This window comes from Leucopleurus acutus, assembly GCF_964270905.1.
Source record: "Leucopleurus acutus genome assembly, chromosome: 11".
In the NCBI taxonomy this organism is placed as follows: Eukaryota; Metazoa; Chordata; class Mammalia; order Artiodactyla; family Delphinidae; genus Leucopleurus; species Leucopleurus acutus.
Window position 1 is genome coordinate 14033358 of NC_139152.1, and position 18787 is coordinate 14052144.

Here is an 18787-nt window from a genome sequence, read left to right on the forward strand (position 1 = left end):
GAGCTACCTCTCCTTTGGTGTTCCCAAAGTAATGGCTGACAGATGTGGGGATAAAGAGTTCTACACTTTTCCTCAAAGAGGAAAATCTCTGTAGTGTGATTTATGTTCCAAGGCACCTTTTGAATCAAGTAAAGCCTAAATGTCACCTAAAAAATCTCAACCTTCCTTTTAAAAAAATATTTTAAAAAGTTATCTTTCATTTTTTACAGGTTTTTCTGAAGAGCATTCCTTCAATAAATCATGTGCACATGACTTGCTTCTGGAAAATCCATCCTAAAAATAGTTGGTACCAGAAGCCATCCTAAGAAGTAGACAGTACGGATGGAATTCTGGAGTTGGATTACCCAACAGTGGCGGAGAATTATGAATCAATCGCTGGCAGAAAGTTGAGTTAAATAAGTGTCATTATTAAGAATTTCCACTGTGGTAAACTTGATGAGATACAGTGGAAGGAGATGCACTGACCTGTGTAACCTCTGTGGCATTAATAGGTATGGGGATGATTAGGAAGCTTATGTAATTGGGTTGATGTGCGTGAGTAAAATTGGTGATCTGAAGAAAGAAAATAACAGGTTCAGCATAATTAATTACAAATTAAAGCAAAATATGTCAGACAGTGTACCTGGCAGCACTTAAAGAGACATTTTAAGCTGAATTATTAGCATTGGAAAATTTCCAATGCCAAATTCAGGCTTCTGATATGAAGGGAGTTGAACTCTGACATATGAAATGGGGATATCTGAAAAGATATATTGGAGAACCTTGACCCAAGATCTCCTGAACTCTTGAGGCCTGAAGAAGTGACCTACTCCCCTTTGTTGGAGATCCTCCCTTCCTTGAAGACATGCAGAAGCACCAAATGGGCCAGGTTCCTTAAAACATGATGTGTGCTCTCCTGCCTTCAACACCATTATGGTCACCAGACTCGTAATGAGGGTCAAATCTTAGTGTGAAATAAATGGGTAAGTGCTAGCTCTGCTAAAGGAATATAAGGAGTATATGCTAAAGAAGCGATAGTAGTTGGCTAACATATACTGTCAAGTATAAGGAGAGTATTCCTTGTGGTGGACCCTGAGGGTGCTGGATCTAGGGGGTTGGAATCTAAAGTTTGATAAGGGAGAATTTGTTGATATGGGGGTATTCTCCCTTGGCCAGTGCAGGGATATGGTTCTAACATAAATTTTGAGACAGTTTTTGAGAACTTTGAAAAAATAATGGCTCATATTAAATAAAATAGAAATGCCAGAACCGAAATGTAAGACTGTAGAAAAGAGATCAGCAGACTCAGAGAAGTGCGCATGGTTCAATGTGTCTACTAAGAAAACCAAAGGAACTACTGACTGACTATGCTGATTTACTGGCCCAGGTGCACCTTACACTGGGTCCACCAAGTACTCAGACCCACCATGTGGTTATATCCCTAGTTTCCAAATATAATGGTAATGGAAATAATAAGCAATAGGCAGATCTCTCACATCTGTTCCTTACCATATGTTGTGAAAGTTATTTTAATAGGAAAGGTCAAGTGGAATGTCCTAAAACTGATCCCCCTTTGGAAAAGATTAGTCAAAATATTAGACTGTATAGGTACTTCCCAGGCCATCCAGTGGTTAAGAATCCATGCTTCCACTGCAGGGGTGTCAGGTTCGATCCCTGGTCGGGGAACTAAGAACCTGCATGACGCATGGTGTTGAAAAAAAAAAAATTATACTGTATTGCAAGGAAAATGGTAAAATTAGTGCCATCCTCAGAGACATAAATGATGCAAGGGTAATGACATACATCATATATCTCCGTTTTTTGTTTTTGTTTGTTTGTTTGTTTGTTTTGCAGTATGCAGGCCTCTCACTGTTGTGGCCTCTCCCGTTGCGGAGCACAGGCTCCGGACGCGCAGGCTCAGTGGCCATGGCTCACGGACCCAGCCGCTCGCGGCATGTGGGATCTTCCCGGACCGGGGCGCGAACCCGTGTCCCCTGCATCGGCAGGTGACCTCTCAACCACTGCGCCACCAGGGAAGCCCTATCTCCATTTAATTTAGCAATCTACCTCTGCAAAACTTAGATCATGACAGGTGTCAATAGAATACCCTAAGTTTAACTAAGTAGTAGTCCTGATAGCATTTGACAAGCTGTATATACAATATTTTCTAGAGCAGATTGCCACAGACTCAGGTACACAGCATGTGGCTTTTGATATGGTATGTTATTTTCCATATCCATCAGAAGGATCAAAGCAGTTTGCATTCACACAGAATATACAAAAAAAGTATTCACAGTCATGTTCTAGGGCTATGTTAAATCTATTGCTCTCTGTCACAATAGAACAAAAGTGAAAATATTAATTTTCATTGGTTAGCTTCTCCTTTTTAGTTTTTAGAACTTGGAGTCTAATTTGAGTCCTAGTGACAATTCTGTTATGCCTCTGCCTCCCAATACTCCCAACAAGGCCAGTGGAATTCGGATTGATGTCTTCACCTTGACTTAAATACACACACACACGCATGCATACCCATAACCATGCTTACATAGCTCCACACACATACTCCTGCCCATCCATCAACTGTAGGATATATATATATATATATATATATATATATACACACACATACATTTTATGGTGTTTCACATTTTTGAAGCAATTCCATGTATTTTTTCTCTATGGAAAACTTTGAAGATTGGATAGTTTTCATCATTGTTTATATTTAGGAAATAAGACAGAAAAAGTAGTAATTTTCTAAGTTTTATATATATATATATATATATATATATATATATATATATAATATATGGAGTCATAGAGAGAAAGAGAGAGAAAGCGTTTTTGCGTAGCTACTTTGATGCCAAAATCTGTGCTCTGTTCATTATGTTAGCATAGATCACCGAGGACCTCTCAGTGGTCAAAGAAGATTTTCTTGAAAGTTTCAGATATTTAACTATAACTGAGTAACTATAGGCCTGCTTATAGACAGACTTTAAGAGAAAGTTACAGATTATATTGGAAAAAAATTGGGGGAAAATCTACATTGTTTCATACATCTATAAAATAAAAGAAAGGGAACGCTTATATCATTCTGAAAAACAGACGTGTTGCCTAGTTATGGGTATGAATCAGTGGAGGTAGAAAATAATTGAGTAGCTGGTTGCAGACTTGGAAGCAAGGAGCAAATAACATGAAAGGATGCCTACTTAAAGTATTCTAAAACATTGTTTATTAACTTTTTTCTTCTTAGACTACATTTTCTCTTAGTTCACATAGGCTGCCGTGAGTAAGTTAGATCCCCTGAGTACTTCCTAAAAGCTAGATCTCTATTTACAATCCCTCCTGCTCACCCCCATTCAGTTAGACTGCTTTTAACACCTCTGAGAAGTATGCTTCTCTAACCAAGGGATTCTGAACTATAACTATGGGCATTTTCATACAATATTACACTTTAGTGTTCAAGAAAATGTGGAAAATATTATTTATTTTCCTCTTTCACTTATATTCACCTTCTACTTTGTTTGGGATGATGTTTGATTTCCCTCAACTCTTCAGTTCACTTGTTTCCCATCAATATGCCTCTGTTTATGCATAGTTAGAAGTAGGATAAAAGTAGATCCAACCATGATTCATTTATTACAACACCCATGCTGCAGAGGGCCGCTGACATGCGTATTATATGGTGACTCTATTAGCAGGGTTCAATTATGGAGACTCTCTTCCAGCTACTTTAAGAAAAAAGGCATAAAATACAGCAAAGAAACAGCTCACAGAATTCTTGGATAACCTAAAGAAACAGGACCTAGATGAAGTTTCTTAGAACAACTCAAAGCCACAGTGAACTGCTGCTCATCATTGTGAAGCTGCCTGTCTTACTTGAAAACTGCCTCTACAGCTGCCCCATTTGGAACCAGCCTCTAAGTATGCAAAAATGATGCCTTTCACCCTTCTACAGTCTCCTGAGGAATAGTTTTTTCTCTCTGTATTGTAATCTTATCAGCAGATGATCAAACCGATGGGCTCTTGCATATACACAAAAATAAGGGTTTTCCAATCTACTTTTATGATTATGCCAAAACAGTTCATTGCAGGTTCTACCCAGGAATTGCTGTCAGTAATCTCTTAGTGATAAGAAACTCCTCAATGGAGTATGAAAATTTTCTTTTCAGTCAATAGCTGAACTTCCTTGCTGTGACTGGATCAGTTTCATCACACGGTTTTTATTGCCCTTTGCAAATGTCGCATTATTTTATAATTTAAAGGCTTGTGGCAACCCTGCTTTGAGCAAATCCATCAGCACCATTTTTCCAACAGCATTTGCTCACTTCACATCTCTGCATCACATTTTGGTAACTCTAGGAATATTTCAACTTTTTCATTATTATTATATTTGTTATGATGATAACCGATCAGTGAACTTTGGTGTTACTACTGTAATTGTTTTAGCTCCCATATAAGACACAAACTTAAACCATAAGTGTAGATGTTCTGCTACTCCACTGCTGGGCTGTTCCCCCATCTCTCTCCCTCTTTTCAGGTCTCCCTATTTCCTGATATACCACAATATTGAAATCAGACCAACTGATAACCCTGCAATGGCCTTGAAGTGTTTAAGTGAAAGAAAGAGTCAGTCACATGTCCCCCACTTTAAATCAAAAGCTAGAAATGATTAAGCTTAGGGAGGAAGGCATGTTGAAAGCCGAGATAGGCCAAGGGAAGAAAAAGTGCTTCCTCAGGTAATGAAGGAATAAAAGATGTTTTAGTGTGATGTAGGGGATTAGGATGCTATGAATACTTTAAATCCTCTCAGATAGTTCTGGTCAAATTATTGGACTCACCTTCTTTCCCAATCAATGTACTAACTTTCATATACAAGGCAAATCTGTAAATTCTACCATGATTAGAATTCAGCAGTGTCAAAAATCTGGAAGCTATATGAAACTTTTTTTTGCCCAGCAATCTGGAAGCTATAAGAAACCTTAAAGTTACACAAAATAAAATTTCTTAACATAGAAAAATTCCTGAACTTCACTCTTTTCTTTGATGTGAGAATCTAGAAATTTGACCTTGTTCTGTTATTAACAAATCTAACATCATCTATAGCAACAAGGCTGTCCTGCTGTCTTGGAATTTCTCATACATTTCATACTGTTCAATGGAGGAAATTACTCAAGCCCCCCATCTATGTCCTAATACTTAATAGGCACAGGGTGTCATTAATGAGCTTAATTAGAAGTTTTATCTGTTCATTCCTCTCAAAATTACCTCCCCATCCTAGAATATAAATAGGAATTTCTCTGCTCTCTATCCCATCTTGGCCAGATAACCAATTCAAAACATTCTACATATTTTCCATCTGTTGGTTTCCTGCAGCCCAAGCAATAGGAGCTGAGAGGAAGGCACATAGGTAATTTTGAAAGAAGTGAAGAGTTTCTGCTGAAAAGGTATTTCCTCTCTTCCTCAGGAGGGTGTTTTCCCATCCAAAGATACATAAGATGAGCATCAGTAATATCAGTGTCGAATAGTAGTGTTGTCTTTTTAAATGGACATCTCACTCTCTGGCTGATTACCTGATGAATTGCACAACTGTTAAATTTCTCTTCACTTACCCTAGAAGCAGAGCATGGTATGAACAATCCTATAAAAGCATTCTTGGAATCTAGGATATTTGTCATTTTTTGTCTTCCATCAGCCTTTTGGAGAATGGATGTGCTCAATACATGTCTCCTAAAGTTTAGACACATAGTTGATCAGAGATCGATGCCAACTTTTGTGCTGGAAATTACGATAGATAATTTAAAGGGATCCTGGTTGTATTAGAGTTCTTCAGAGAAACAGAATCAGTAAGTTTTATTCTAAGTTTTATTTCTAAGTTTCTGTTTCTTCATCTTTTAATTGTATAAAATTATATTCTTTTAGAAACAGTACAAAGAATTTATATATAGATAGATATAAAATGCATAACACCTAAAAATATTTACTACCTGCCGGGACTACCTTTGAGCTCATTCCTTTCTTCATATTCAACAATAATTTACCAAAATATCCTGGATAACAGAAACAATCAGAATAACTCATCCTAGCAAATGTGTTTTATATAGTCTCCTCCCAACACCACAGAAATCATCACTAAAATATTCTGAAGGACATAAAGTATTTATTAAGGATATCTTACTTTGCATTCAAACTCAGTTATAGAAAAGGGCTAAGCAAAGGTATTTTTTCCAAGATAAATACATAAACTATATTATAAACTATATTATTATTTCCTTCTTTGTACTATATTGCTATGTAAATATTTTATGAAGTGATTAAATTTGTGATATGTTCTGAATTTGCTTGAAATATCATTTTTTTCTTTCAAAAGAGTACAACATACATTTGTACAGTATCAAGATGTCAATGATAATTAGATAACAATTTGGTTATCCCAGTAAAAAGAGCTTTATACCCATTTAAATTATCTATCTTTTAACACTGCGTTGAAAGCCTGCTATATGTCTATCATCTATAGCTTGTAATCATGGCTTTTTATTCCTTCAACAACTTGTTTCAGTATTGGCCGTGGGTGTGTTTTACACTCCTTTTTTTTTGTTGTCAGTCATTGCTGGGACCCATGATTTTTTAACTTTGAAAATTTGTGAGGTAGGTGTAATTTGATTGGTGAAAGCCTTGTTGCATTTGACAGAAAACTACATATCTGCCCCAGGGACTGCTCTAAGTCTAAGGAGTAAGTCTGTGATTTCCCAAGAGGTGCTTAGAGATATATATTTTTTAATGTTAGCATTACCTATTCCCAATTGAATTGTGTTTTGATGAACACAAGGAGTGCAACATTGTAAAAAAAAAAAAAAGTTGGTAAAAATCCAGTTTTGGCTTACTGTTTAGGCTGTGCCACACTGTGAGGTTAGGTAAGTGAATACACATTTCTAAATTTTCATTTTCTAATTTGTAAAAGGAGTGGAGGGAAGTGATGTGATGTTTGGAAAGGATCATGTCTAAATGGTCTTTCTGTTAAAGATTTTTTTTTTTCTATTGCAATTTTAGCTATTTCTGACTTTGCTTGCCATACGGAGACTTTGTATGCAAGGTCTATATTTGGAAAACCTTAGAATTGTGAGAGATACTTTATCAGCACCATTTTAATATAAATGCAGTTAAGTTGATATTTTAGGGAACTGTTTTCCCCCATATGAAATTTTGGCATTCTGTATTATTTTAGAGTTAGAAATTTTAGTCATGGTAAAATAAAATTCCCTTTCTCACCTTCATCTAAACAAAAGTAATGAACTTGCTTGAACCTATTGCTTTGGCCAATAAAATTACACTTCCAGCTCTCTCATACACACAATTGCACACACATTCATAAAAGGTGCCTTAGTTTATGTAACTCCAAAGTATGACCACACCAAGACTACAAATATTTTTTGTCTTCTAATTATGAAGCAATCATTCTTGCTCTTACTCTGTTTACATACCCTCAATTTTTCCTTCATTGTAACATTCATTTATTCATTCTTTCACTTATTCATCTAACCAGGGTTATACATTTTTAGGAAACATTAAGGTAGACTTGTCTTTTCAAATCTCTACCATGTCAACATTCTTAATACATCAAATTGGTTTCCTCAGATTTTTAATCAACTAATTTTTAATCCACTTTATTGAGTTATATTAACATAATATAAATTTACTTATTTTACATGTAGGAGTTAATTAATTTTGACAAATTAATTTTTGTTTAAGCAACAAACCCATGATATAGAACATTACTATCTCTCCAAAGGTTCATTCATGCTTCTCTGTAGACAGTCCTATCCTCCCAACCCTCATCTTTTACAACTACTAATATGCTTTCCATAACTATAATTTTTCTTTTTCTGGAACTTTATATAAAAGAAATCATATAATATGTTATCTTTAGGTGTGTTTTCATCAATTAGCATGATGTTTCTAGATTCATCCATGATGCTATAGATCAGTAATTGGTGACTAATCTAGGTCCTTTGTATTTCCATGTAAATTATAGAATTAGCTTGCCAAAGTTTTTAAAAAAGCTTTCTGGGGTGGGACTTCCCTGGCGGTCCAGTGGCTGAGACTTCACCTTCCAATGCAGGGGATGAGAGTTTGATCCTTGGTTGGGCAGTTAGGATCCCACATGCCCCACGGCCAGAAGACCAAAACATAAAAACAGAGGCAATGTTGTAACAAATTAAATAAAGACTTTAAAAATGGTCCACATCAAAAAAATAAAATAAAAGCTTTCTGGGAATTAATTAGGTTTGCATTGTATCTATAGATAAACTTGGAGATAACTGACCTGTTAAGATTATTGTATCTTCCAATTCATGAATAGGGAATTTTTCTTCATTTATTTAGTTTTTCTTTAATATCTGTTAGCAATGAATTGTAATCGTCAGTGTCTTGGTCTTGCACATGTATTAGTAAAATTTATCCCTAAGAATTTCATATTTTTCGATACTATTGTACATGTATATTTTTATTTCAATTTTCAGTTGTTCATTGGCATTATATAAAATACAGTTTGTCTTACATATTGACTTTGTTTACTGTGATATTGCTAAATTCACTTATTTCTCACTTATTTCTGTAGATTTCTTAGTATTTTTGAGTAGAACCTCATGTTATCTCTCAATTAAGGAATATGTTATTTATTTATTTCCAATTTACATGGTATTATTTTTTTCTTCCTTTATTTACCAGATGAGGATCTCCACTACAATTTTCTTTACAAGCAGTGGCAATGGATTTTATTGTTTAGTTAATGATCTTAGGGGGAAAATATTTACATATTCACCTCTAAGAATGGTGAAAGTTGTATACATGCCTTTAATCAACCTAGTTTACTACGAGTTTTTTTTTTAAACATAAATGGATGTTGAATTTTGATAGATGCTATTTCTGCATCTATCCTGAAACTATTGAATGGTTATATATTTTTTGTGTTTTAGCCTTTTAATAGAGTGAATTGTGATGATTGATTTTTGAATGTTAAACTGTCCTTGTATTACCAGGATAACGCAACTTGGTTATGATGTATGATCCATTTTATCGATATATACTGCTAAATTGAATTTGCTAAATTTGGATTAAATATTTTATAATCTATGTTCAAAGATATTTGTCTGTAATTTTTTAATAATATTTTTCTGATGTTGGTGTCAGATTAATGCTCCTGGATACAATGAGCTGGGAAGTATATCCTCTTCTTTTATTTCCCAGGAGAGGTTGTGGAATTGTTTTATTTTTTTAAATGTTTGTTAGAATTCACTTATGGGCTTAGAGTTGTTTGTGGAAAGATTTTTAACTGCATACCCTATTACTTTAAAATATAAGAGTTATTTAGTTTATGTATTTTTAAGAGTAAGCTTTGTTAGTTAGGTTATATTGAGGTATTCATCTATTTTATGTCAGTTGTTGAATTGGCACGTGGTTATTCAAAATATTCTCATCATTTTAATGTGGTGGAATCTTTAGTGATGTTCCCTTTTTAAATTCTGATATTGGTCATTTGTGGTTTACCTTTATTTTTCTCACTAGTTTACTAATAGTTTATAAATTTTATTGAACTTTAAAAAGATCAATTTGGAGTTTCTTTAGCTTCCTCCATTGTTTTTTATGTTTTCTATTTCACTTACTCTTGTCTTTATCCTTGGTAATTCCTTCCTTCTAATTATATTTGAATCAATTTTTTCTTCTTATTTTCTAGTCACTAAAAGTAAAATCATAGGTCAAAAATTTGAGATCTTTCTTGTTTCAAGTGCTATAAATTTTTTTTCAAAATTGCTTTAGCTTTATCCCACAACATTTAAAAACATTGGATTCATTTTTATGCAGTTAAATGTACTGTCTAATTTCCCTTATGACTTCTTCATTGACTAATGGGTTATTTAGAATGTTTTGTTTAATTTCTAAATATTTGATTTCCAGGTATTGTTTGTTATTGACTCAAGTTTAACTTTACTGGGGTCAGAGAATATATTTTGTCCAGTTTTTTTTTCTTTGAAACTTATAACTTCTTTTATTGCTCGGAATGCAGGTATGCTCCATTTACATTTGAAAATAACATGTACCCTTCTGCTGTTTGGTGGAGTATTCTATACAGTACAATACCAATTCATTTGTTCAAGAATGTTGTGTTATTGAATTCTATTATATCCTATTGATTTTCTGTCCAATTGGAATTCTCTGAATTACTCAGAAAGTGTTGAGAATCTCCAACTATAATTTTAAATTTATCTATTTTTCCTTTCAGTTCTTTGTGTTTTTGCTTTATGTTTTGTTTTTATTTATTTATTTATTTATTTTTCGGTACGCAGGCCTCTCACTGTTGTGGCCTCTCCCGTTGTGGAGCACAGGCTCTGGACGCGCAGGCTCAGTGGCCATGGCTCACGGGCCCAGCCGCTCCGTGGCATGTGGGATCTTCCCGGACCAGGGCACGAACCCGTGTCCCTTGCATCGGCAGGCGGGCTCTCAACCACTGCGTCACCAGGGAAGCCCGTGCTTTATTTTTGAAGCTCAGTTATAAAGAACATATACCTCTAGAACAGTTTCATCCTCTTGATAAATGAAACTTTTATTATTATAAAGTTTTTCTCTTTATCCCTTTTATTCTTTCTCTAGAATCTACTTACTCTTATATTTATACCACAACTCCAGCTTTCTTATAATTAGTCTTAACAAAGTGTGTGTGTGTGTGTGTGTGTGTGTATGTGTGTATATATATTTTTATTCTACCTGTGCCTTTATATATAAAGTGGCTTTACATTTGTTGTTGTTCTCAAACATTATATTACTGTAGGTAACAGTTTTATCTAGGATGGCAATATCTGATTTTTAATTAGGAAGTTTAGGATATTTCCACTTAATGTAATTATCAAAATGGTTAGGTTTAACTATGTCATGTTGTTATTTTCTATTCTTCTCTTCCATTATTTGTAATTTTGTTTTTTTCTCTTTACCCGTCTCCTTTTGATAGAATTGAATATTTTTTATGATTCTATTCTATCTCCACTATTCACTTACTTGCTATCCTCTTATTTAATTTTTTTTAGCAGTTGTCCTTGGGCTAACAGTATACATTTTTTTTTTTTTTTTTTTTTTGCAGTATGTGGGCCTCCCACTGCTGTGGCCTCTCCCGCCGCGGAGCACAGGCTCCAGATGCGCAGACCCAGAGGCCATGGCCTACGGGCCCAGCTGCTCCGTGGCATGTGGGATCCTCCCGGACTGGGGCACGAACCCGTGTCCCCTGCATTGGCAGGTGGACTCCCAACAACTGCACCGCCAGGGAAGCCCCAACAGTATACATCTTTAACCTAACCAAATAAGTAGATTTATTTGAAAGTAAGTCTACTTTCAAATAATGTAAGAAACTTACAACTCTATGCTTCCATTTCTCTCCTCCTCCATCCTTCATGATATTGTTATTAGGCATTTTATTTCCACAAATTTGTTAATATTACTGATTTAGTTTTCCAATGTTACTGTAACAAATTACACATCTAGTGGCTTAAAATGACAGAAATTTATTCTTTTATAGTTCTGGAGGTCAGAAGTTCAAAATTGAGCTTCAGGGTTGTGTTCCTTCTGGAGAAACTAGGGAGAATTTATTTCCTTTTCCAGATTCTAGAGGCTGCCTTCATGGTTTGGCTCATAGCCTCCTTTTCCACTTTCAAAATGTGGCTCCTTCTCCAGGCTCTCTTTCTGTCATCTCATCTACTTGTATTTTTTTGACCTTTGCCTCCTCTCATAAAGAGCTTTGTGATTCCATAAGGCTTATCCAGATTCAGGATAATCTTCCCATTTCAAGATCATCAACTTAATAACACCTGAAAAGTCTCTTTTGAATGTAAGGATCCATTACTCAGCCTACTACAATCTATCCTCTGGCCCTCAAAAGTTCACACCTATTCCAAATGCAAAATACATCTACCCTAACCTAAGTTCCTTAAAAGTATTAGCTCATAGAAGCACCGACTAGACTCCTCAATCCCATTTAAGTCATATCAGCTCAAAACTCCCAAATACCATCACCTAATCCATCTATATTAGACATGGATGAAACTCTTGGTATAATCCATCCCTGGAGTAGAATTCCTTTCCAACTGTTAATCTGTAAAACTCAAAAAATAAGTATTTACTTCCCAAAATACAATGGTCAGACAGGCATAAGTTAAGAATTATGGATATTCCAGTTCAAAAGGGGGAAAAATGAAAGGAAAACGAGTCTCTGGTCTCAAGCAATTTCAAAATCCAACTAGACAAACTCCTTAAGGTTTCAAAGCCTGGGCCTGTGGCTTTGCCCTCTGGGCCCTCAGCTCTTTCCCTATGCCCAAAGCTCTGCCCACTGAGTCAACCTTCCTTTGCAACTAAGTAGTTTTTATCTAATTATTGCCTTAGAATTTTGAGAATCTGGTGGTCTTTCATTCTATCCTCTCTGCTCCTTTCAGCCAAATCTGGCAGTGTTTCTGCTGATATAATATTCTTTAAAACCCTCTGGATCTCTTATATATGTCATGGCATTCACTCCATTAAAAAAAGAGGTAGCTTTACAGACTTTTTTTTTTTTTTTTGAAAAATCTCATCTTTATTTTTGGTTTCTGCTGAGATGATTGAGAGTATCCATGAGTCATGTGTCTAATCTATTCAAAGAGCCCTCTGCGTTACTGAATACTGTGATTTTTGTTTCCTCTAAGGCACTGTCAAAAGTTTATCTCCCCACACAATTGGCTTTCTCTCTGTAATGCATTTTTCTGACAATGGGTCTCTTAATTTTAGCATCCTTTGCAACCTGGATAGGCTGAGAATTTCCTAGTTTCATTTTGCTAAACAATTTCTTCTCTCAGTTTATCTCTTACTCTCATATTTGACTATAAGCTCCAAGAAGAAATCAGCTTACACATTCAACACTTTGCTTGGAAGTATTCTCAGAAAAAATATCCAGGTTCATTACTTACCAGCTTTACTTTCCATATAACCATAGAATGCAATTCAGCTAAGCTTTCTGCCACTATATGATGAAGATGTCCTTTCCTCTAGTTTCCAATAACATGTTCCTCATTTCCCTCTGAGACCCAACTGGTAGTGATTTTAATGTCCATATTTCTATCAACAATATGTTTATGATGATTTAGGTATTCTCTACGATGATACAGGTTTTCTCAACCTGTTTTTGACTCCTTCTGAGTGCTCGCCAGAAAGATGTTAAGTTCTTATTTCTATTATAGCACTTTGTTCAAAGCAATCTAGACTTTTCTATTATGACCCTTAAAATTCTTGCAACTTCTACCTGTTACCCAATTCCAAAGTGTCTTATACACTTTACAATTTTTGTCACAGAAGTACTCATTATCTTATTTCCTAAATCTGTATCTGCTTTCTATTGCTGCTGTAACAAATTATCACAAATCTAGTGGCTTAAAGCAACAAATGTATTATCTTATAATTTTGGAGGTCAGAAGTCTAAAGTTGACCTGAAGGGCTGCATTTTATCTAAAGACTCTAGGGAAGAATTTTATTCTTTTTTCCAGATTCTAGAGGCTTCCTTGCTTCTTTGGCTTGTGCCCTTTTCTCTGACCTCTATTTCTATAATCCCTCCTCTTTCTTCTTCTGACTCTCTGTTGTAAAGATCCCTGTGATGGGGTTTCCCTGGTGGCGCGGTGGTTGAGAGTCCACCTGCCGATGCAGGGGACACGGGTTCATGCCCCTGTCCAGGAAGATCCCACATGCCGCAGAGCGGCTGGGCCCGTGAGCCATGGCCACTGAGCCTGCGCGCCCGGAGCCTGTGCTCCGCAACGGGAGAGGCCACAACAGTGAGAGGCCCGCGTACCGCCAAAAAAAAAAAAGATCCCTGGGATGACATTGTGCCAGCTGAATAATTCAGGATAATCTCCCATCTCAAGACCTTTACTTACTCACATCTGAATGTTCCTCTTGAATGTAAAGTAAGATATTCATAAATTTTAGGGATCAGTAAGTAGACATCTTTAGAGACCTATTATTTAATTTATCACACTCATGATATTGTTTTTATTTCACTTTAAGCAGTAGATTATCTTTTAAAGAAACTGAAAATAAGGAAAAAATGTCTTTTATGTTCCGCCACATATTTACCATTCAAAGTTTTTTGTTTTTTTTAAAATAGCTTTGTAAAAATGCAAATTACAACTGGTATCATTTTTGTATCTCCTTTAACATATTTCTTTGTGCATGCCTATTGGTAATAAATTATCTCCATGATTATTTCCTGAAAACCTGATTATTTCATCACAGGTTATTTTGCTGGACATAGAATTTGGATTAATAGGCTTTTTTTTTTTTTTTTTTTTTTTTGGCGGACGCAGGCCTCTCACTGCTGTGGCCTCTCCTGTTTCGGAGCACAGGCTCCAGACGCACAGGCTCAGCAGCCATGGCTCACGGGCCCAGCCGCTTCCCGGCATGTGGGATCCTCCCGGACCGGGGCATGAACCCGTGTCCCCTGCATTGGCAGGTGGACTCCCAACCACTGCACCACCAGGGAAGCCCCGGATTGATAGGTTTTTAAAACGTTTTCATTACTTAAAAGATGTTGCTCTATTTTCATCTCATTTGCATAGTTTCTGACAACAAGTCTGCTATAATCCTTATCTGTGTAATGTGTTTTTCTTTCTGACTGCTTTTAGATTTTTCTCTGTGTGATTAATTTTAAAGAATCTATGATGTTTTCATATTTTTTTCTGTTTTGGTTTTATAATCAAGTCTGTGATTTTATAATCTCTATAAAATTTGGGGGGTGGAATTGGCCATTATTTCTCCAAATATATTTTCTGCTACTTTTCCTTCTCAGACTTCTATTGCACATATGTTAGACTGCTTGATACTGTTACAGAGTTCACTGATATTTTGCTTTCCATTCACATTTTTTCTTCCTGTGCTTCATTTTTGGATAGGGTTTTGTGTTTTGATTTTTGTTTTTGCTTTTTTTTTCTGCCTTAAGTTCACTTACCTTTTACTCTGCAGTGATTAGCATGCTAATATGTTAATTCTATTTAGTGTACTTATTTTTCCAGGCATTGTATTTTTTAATCTGTAGAAGTACTATTAGTGTTTTTTACATTTTATATTACTCTAATCATCCTGGTCATATTTTCCTCTAACTTTAAAAAAATATGAATATATGAAAAATAGCTGTTTTAATAACCTTGTCAGATAATTCCATTGTCTCTGCTGTTTTTCAGTCAGTTTGTATTGACAGAATTTCTCCTGTTATGGTTTACATTTTTCTGCTTCTTTGCATGTTGATAATTTTTTAATGAATAAGGGACAATGTGGATCTTATACTGCTGGGTGCTGGATTTTGTTGTACTCCCTTAAACAATGTTTGACTTGGTTTCAGAAAGAGGAGTCTTATTACAGTCTTTTGAGGCTTACCCTTGTAGTTTATTATGGCAAGTGCCTTTAATCTGGGACTAATTTAACCCCACCACTTATGCATTGTGTTTTTAAGGTCTCTTCTGATGCCTCTTGTATTATCAGTTCTTTCTGTTCTGGCTCGTGGGAAAACAAATTATTCCTAGCCTTCTGTAAACTCTGATCATTGTTCAGCTTAATAATGCTTTCCAGTCTTTTTTTTTCCCCCCACTACCTCAGGTAAATTAATGAATTCTTATAAATGCCCAAAGAAGTACTAAACCAAAGATTAAAGTGGACCCTTCTGCACATTTTTGTAACTTTCTCTGTTTCACCTCTGGTACACATTCTTCAGTATTATGTTTACAAATTACAGCCACCTTGGCCTTCTCAATTTCCAATTCATCTCTCCAACTCAGAGAGTCCCCTGGGCTCTGTTTGGAATTCCCTTCCTTACACTATAGACTGGAAATTGCCTTCAGGCAAGAATCTGGGACAATCAGAATGCTTACCTCATTTGTTTCCCTTCTTTCAGGGATCACCATCTTATGCTGCTTATTTCCAATATTTATAGAGTTTCACTTCATATATTTTGTTTCATTTTTTAGTTGTTGAGGATGGGAGTGTAAATCCAGTCTCTTTATCATGACTAGAAGCAGATGTCAACTGCAAATAATTTTGAATGTATTTCTTATAATTATGCTTTTTGAGAGATTCTTTTTCTTGTTTATCACCCACAATGTAAGAATAAATGAATGTAATATTTATTTTAAAAGTTACATTCTTAGGCCATATTAACAGAGTCAGATTTATCCAGAGATTGTAACACTGTTTCCAATAACTACATGTTATTTTTGGCATTCCAACTTACACTCACAGTGTCATTTGGAGTGTCTTGTCCATTTCATTTTTGTAGTGATATACAAAACCAATTTATGGAATCAATAAATTGGAAAATCTCTTGCAATTTTAATCTAATATTTTAAAAATTCTCTGCTTAGTAAATATTTTCACCCTGATTAAAGAAATATTAGCATAGGCACAGGGATGATCATATTAAAATTTTTAAATTATAAAATACCTCAGAAATGTATAATATGTGGGAAATAATATATTTGGCACCCAACAGTGATTTGTGTTTTCACAAAAATGTCTTTCTTAGATAGATTCATTTATATTCACATTCATTCTTTCATTCTCCTATGACTAATTTTGTTTGCCTATTATGTAGAATACCCTGAAAGAAAATTTAAGAAAAATATGATTTCTAAAATTTAAATTACATTGTACATTTCCCTTTTCATTTTAAAGCTGTTGGTATCACCTCTGATCTTTGCAGTCCCATGAAACTTTAAAATAATGAACTTAATGTAAAAGTCTAAATTTCCCTCTCTGATCCACATGTTTGAATCTAATTTTTAAATTGCATCATCTTTACAGCATGTTGCAAAATTTTGGGGTCTTATGGTCTTCCAGTTATATTAGTTATTTTAAATTTTCTTACTTCTAACTGTGGATTTTACCAGTAGTGGTCAGAGGTAGTGCCAAGATTAAATGCTGCCAATAGAAATGCAAATACACACCATTTATGTTACTTACTCAATGGACATTTTCTTCATAATGGAATACTGCTAGTTTTTGAGGGAAGTGCTCTTGGTATGTGTGATAGTCTGCTTCTCCCAGGAAGCCAGTTATATAGTAGGTAGATGGAAGGGGCCATCTCAAGTGAATTCTTCAACTGCTATTTCCTAATCCAAGGATGGAGGATGTAGAGGATTAATTTGCTACTTGCCTCTAGTTAGTATTTCATAGTTAATGGTTCTCCAAAGTTATTTTTTAATCTGTAAGAGGATGTTTTCTCAGAAATCAATTCTCCCTCTGTCCTCAGCACCGACTTCTCTAGTCTGACGTTTTTGCCAATCATGACTCCTTAATCTGCCTTCCCTGCTTATGTAAAATAATAGAGAAGTCTCTTAATCTGGGTTTCATCTGGGATCCTGCTCTACTTTTAAACCTTATTACATACTATTTTGTCTACTTGAGGCTCTAGGACAATAACGAGATAATAGCCATTTTCATCCAGTCTATGGCAAATAAATGTGTTTATTATCCACATAAGCGTGTCAAGACTTGAGTGAAAATTTTGTTAGAATTCAAAAAAGAAGCATGGAATTTCAGTATTTTCCTTACTTACAGCTTTTGTTCTACTATTGAATAACATTACCAAAAAATTTAATCTATATATTTAAATACTTTTGTTGTGTGCCTACTGTATGCCAGGCATTGTACTGAGTGCTGGGGATAAAATAATGAACAAACTATACACAGGAACATAGAAGAGTTTCGTTTAGTAGATGTTGAACAAAAAAATAAAATAAATAAATAAGTGAACGCAGAGTTTTAGAAGATTGGTATTTTTGGAAAATTGGTATCAGTGGTATTTGTGGGAAAATCTAGTTTCTGTTCTGCTCCACATAAGCACACTTTAAATAATAGCACTTAGGAGAATAACATATGGAATATCTAAATTTGAAAATAATGTCACTCTAAGGAGTCTCTATAGTCTAGCCAATGTGTAGTAGTTGTGAGATCCAGAGTACTTTTCTTACGCTAATACTTTTATCAACATAAGGTTAATAAAATTTCAGAATTAAAATGTTCAACTTTAAGCAGCTAATAAATTTGGTAGTATAGAAATATTATTGGCACTGGCTTAGTAAGATCAATGGTGTGGTTGAAGGAGTACCTTGCTATATCTCTAGTTAAGTATAATACCATAACAGTCCCCAGAACAAAATTGATGTATCTGAGGTGTTATCCAGGATGTACTCTTATGCTATTTTTTCAAGCTGCTTTCATCATACTCAGAAGGATTTGTCAAGATGCTTACCTGTTGTGAAATTCAACATGATTTCTTGAGGGTGCAGTCTAAGGCTGAGTTATATCACCTCTTCTTAGCACTGCTATATCAATGTCGATGCCGTTGTAATTTTTTCTGGGTCCCTCTTTATTCAGTGATTGCTGTACAAAATGTGGTACAAAACAAATGCACGTCATGCTCTAAGACTACCATATGTCATATATATTTTCCAAGAGTTAAAAAAATTAAAAAGAAAAATGTACAGAAAACATCTTTAGTATAAACTCTTTTACCTTAAGCCTTAAATACAATTTTCACTTTTGGCTGGTTTACATCTAATTGGAGAAAATAGATTGACCCTTTCTATGACTTTTTGTCACATACTAAGCTGATTTAAAGAGTTGAAATTTATGAAGCTAATGTCTTCTAATTAACAAACACTTTAAGATGGAAAGTCATTTAATTTCCAAAATAAATCACCTACACATCATCTGTGTACCATTCTTTTTTATATTCTTTTGTAAGTATGTCTGGAATGCC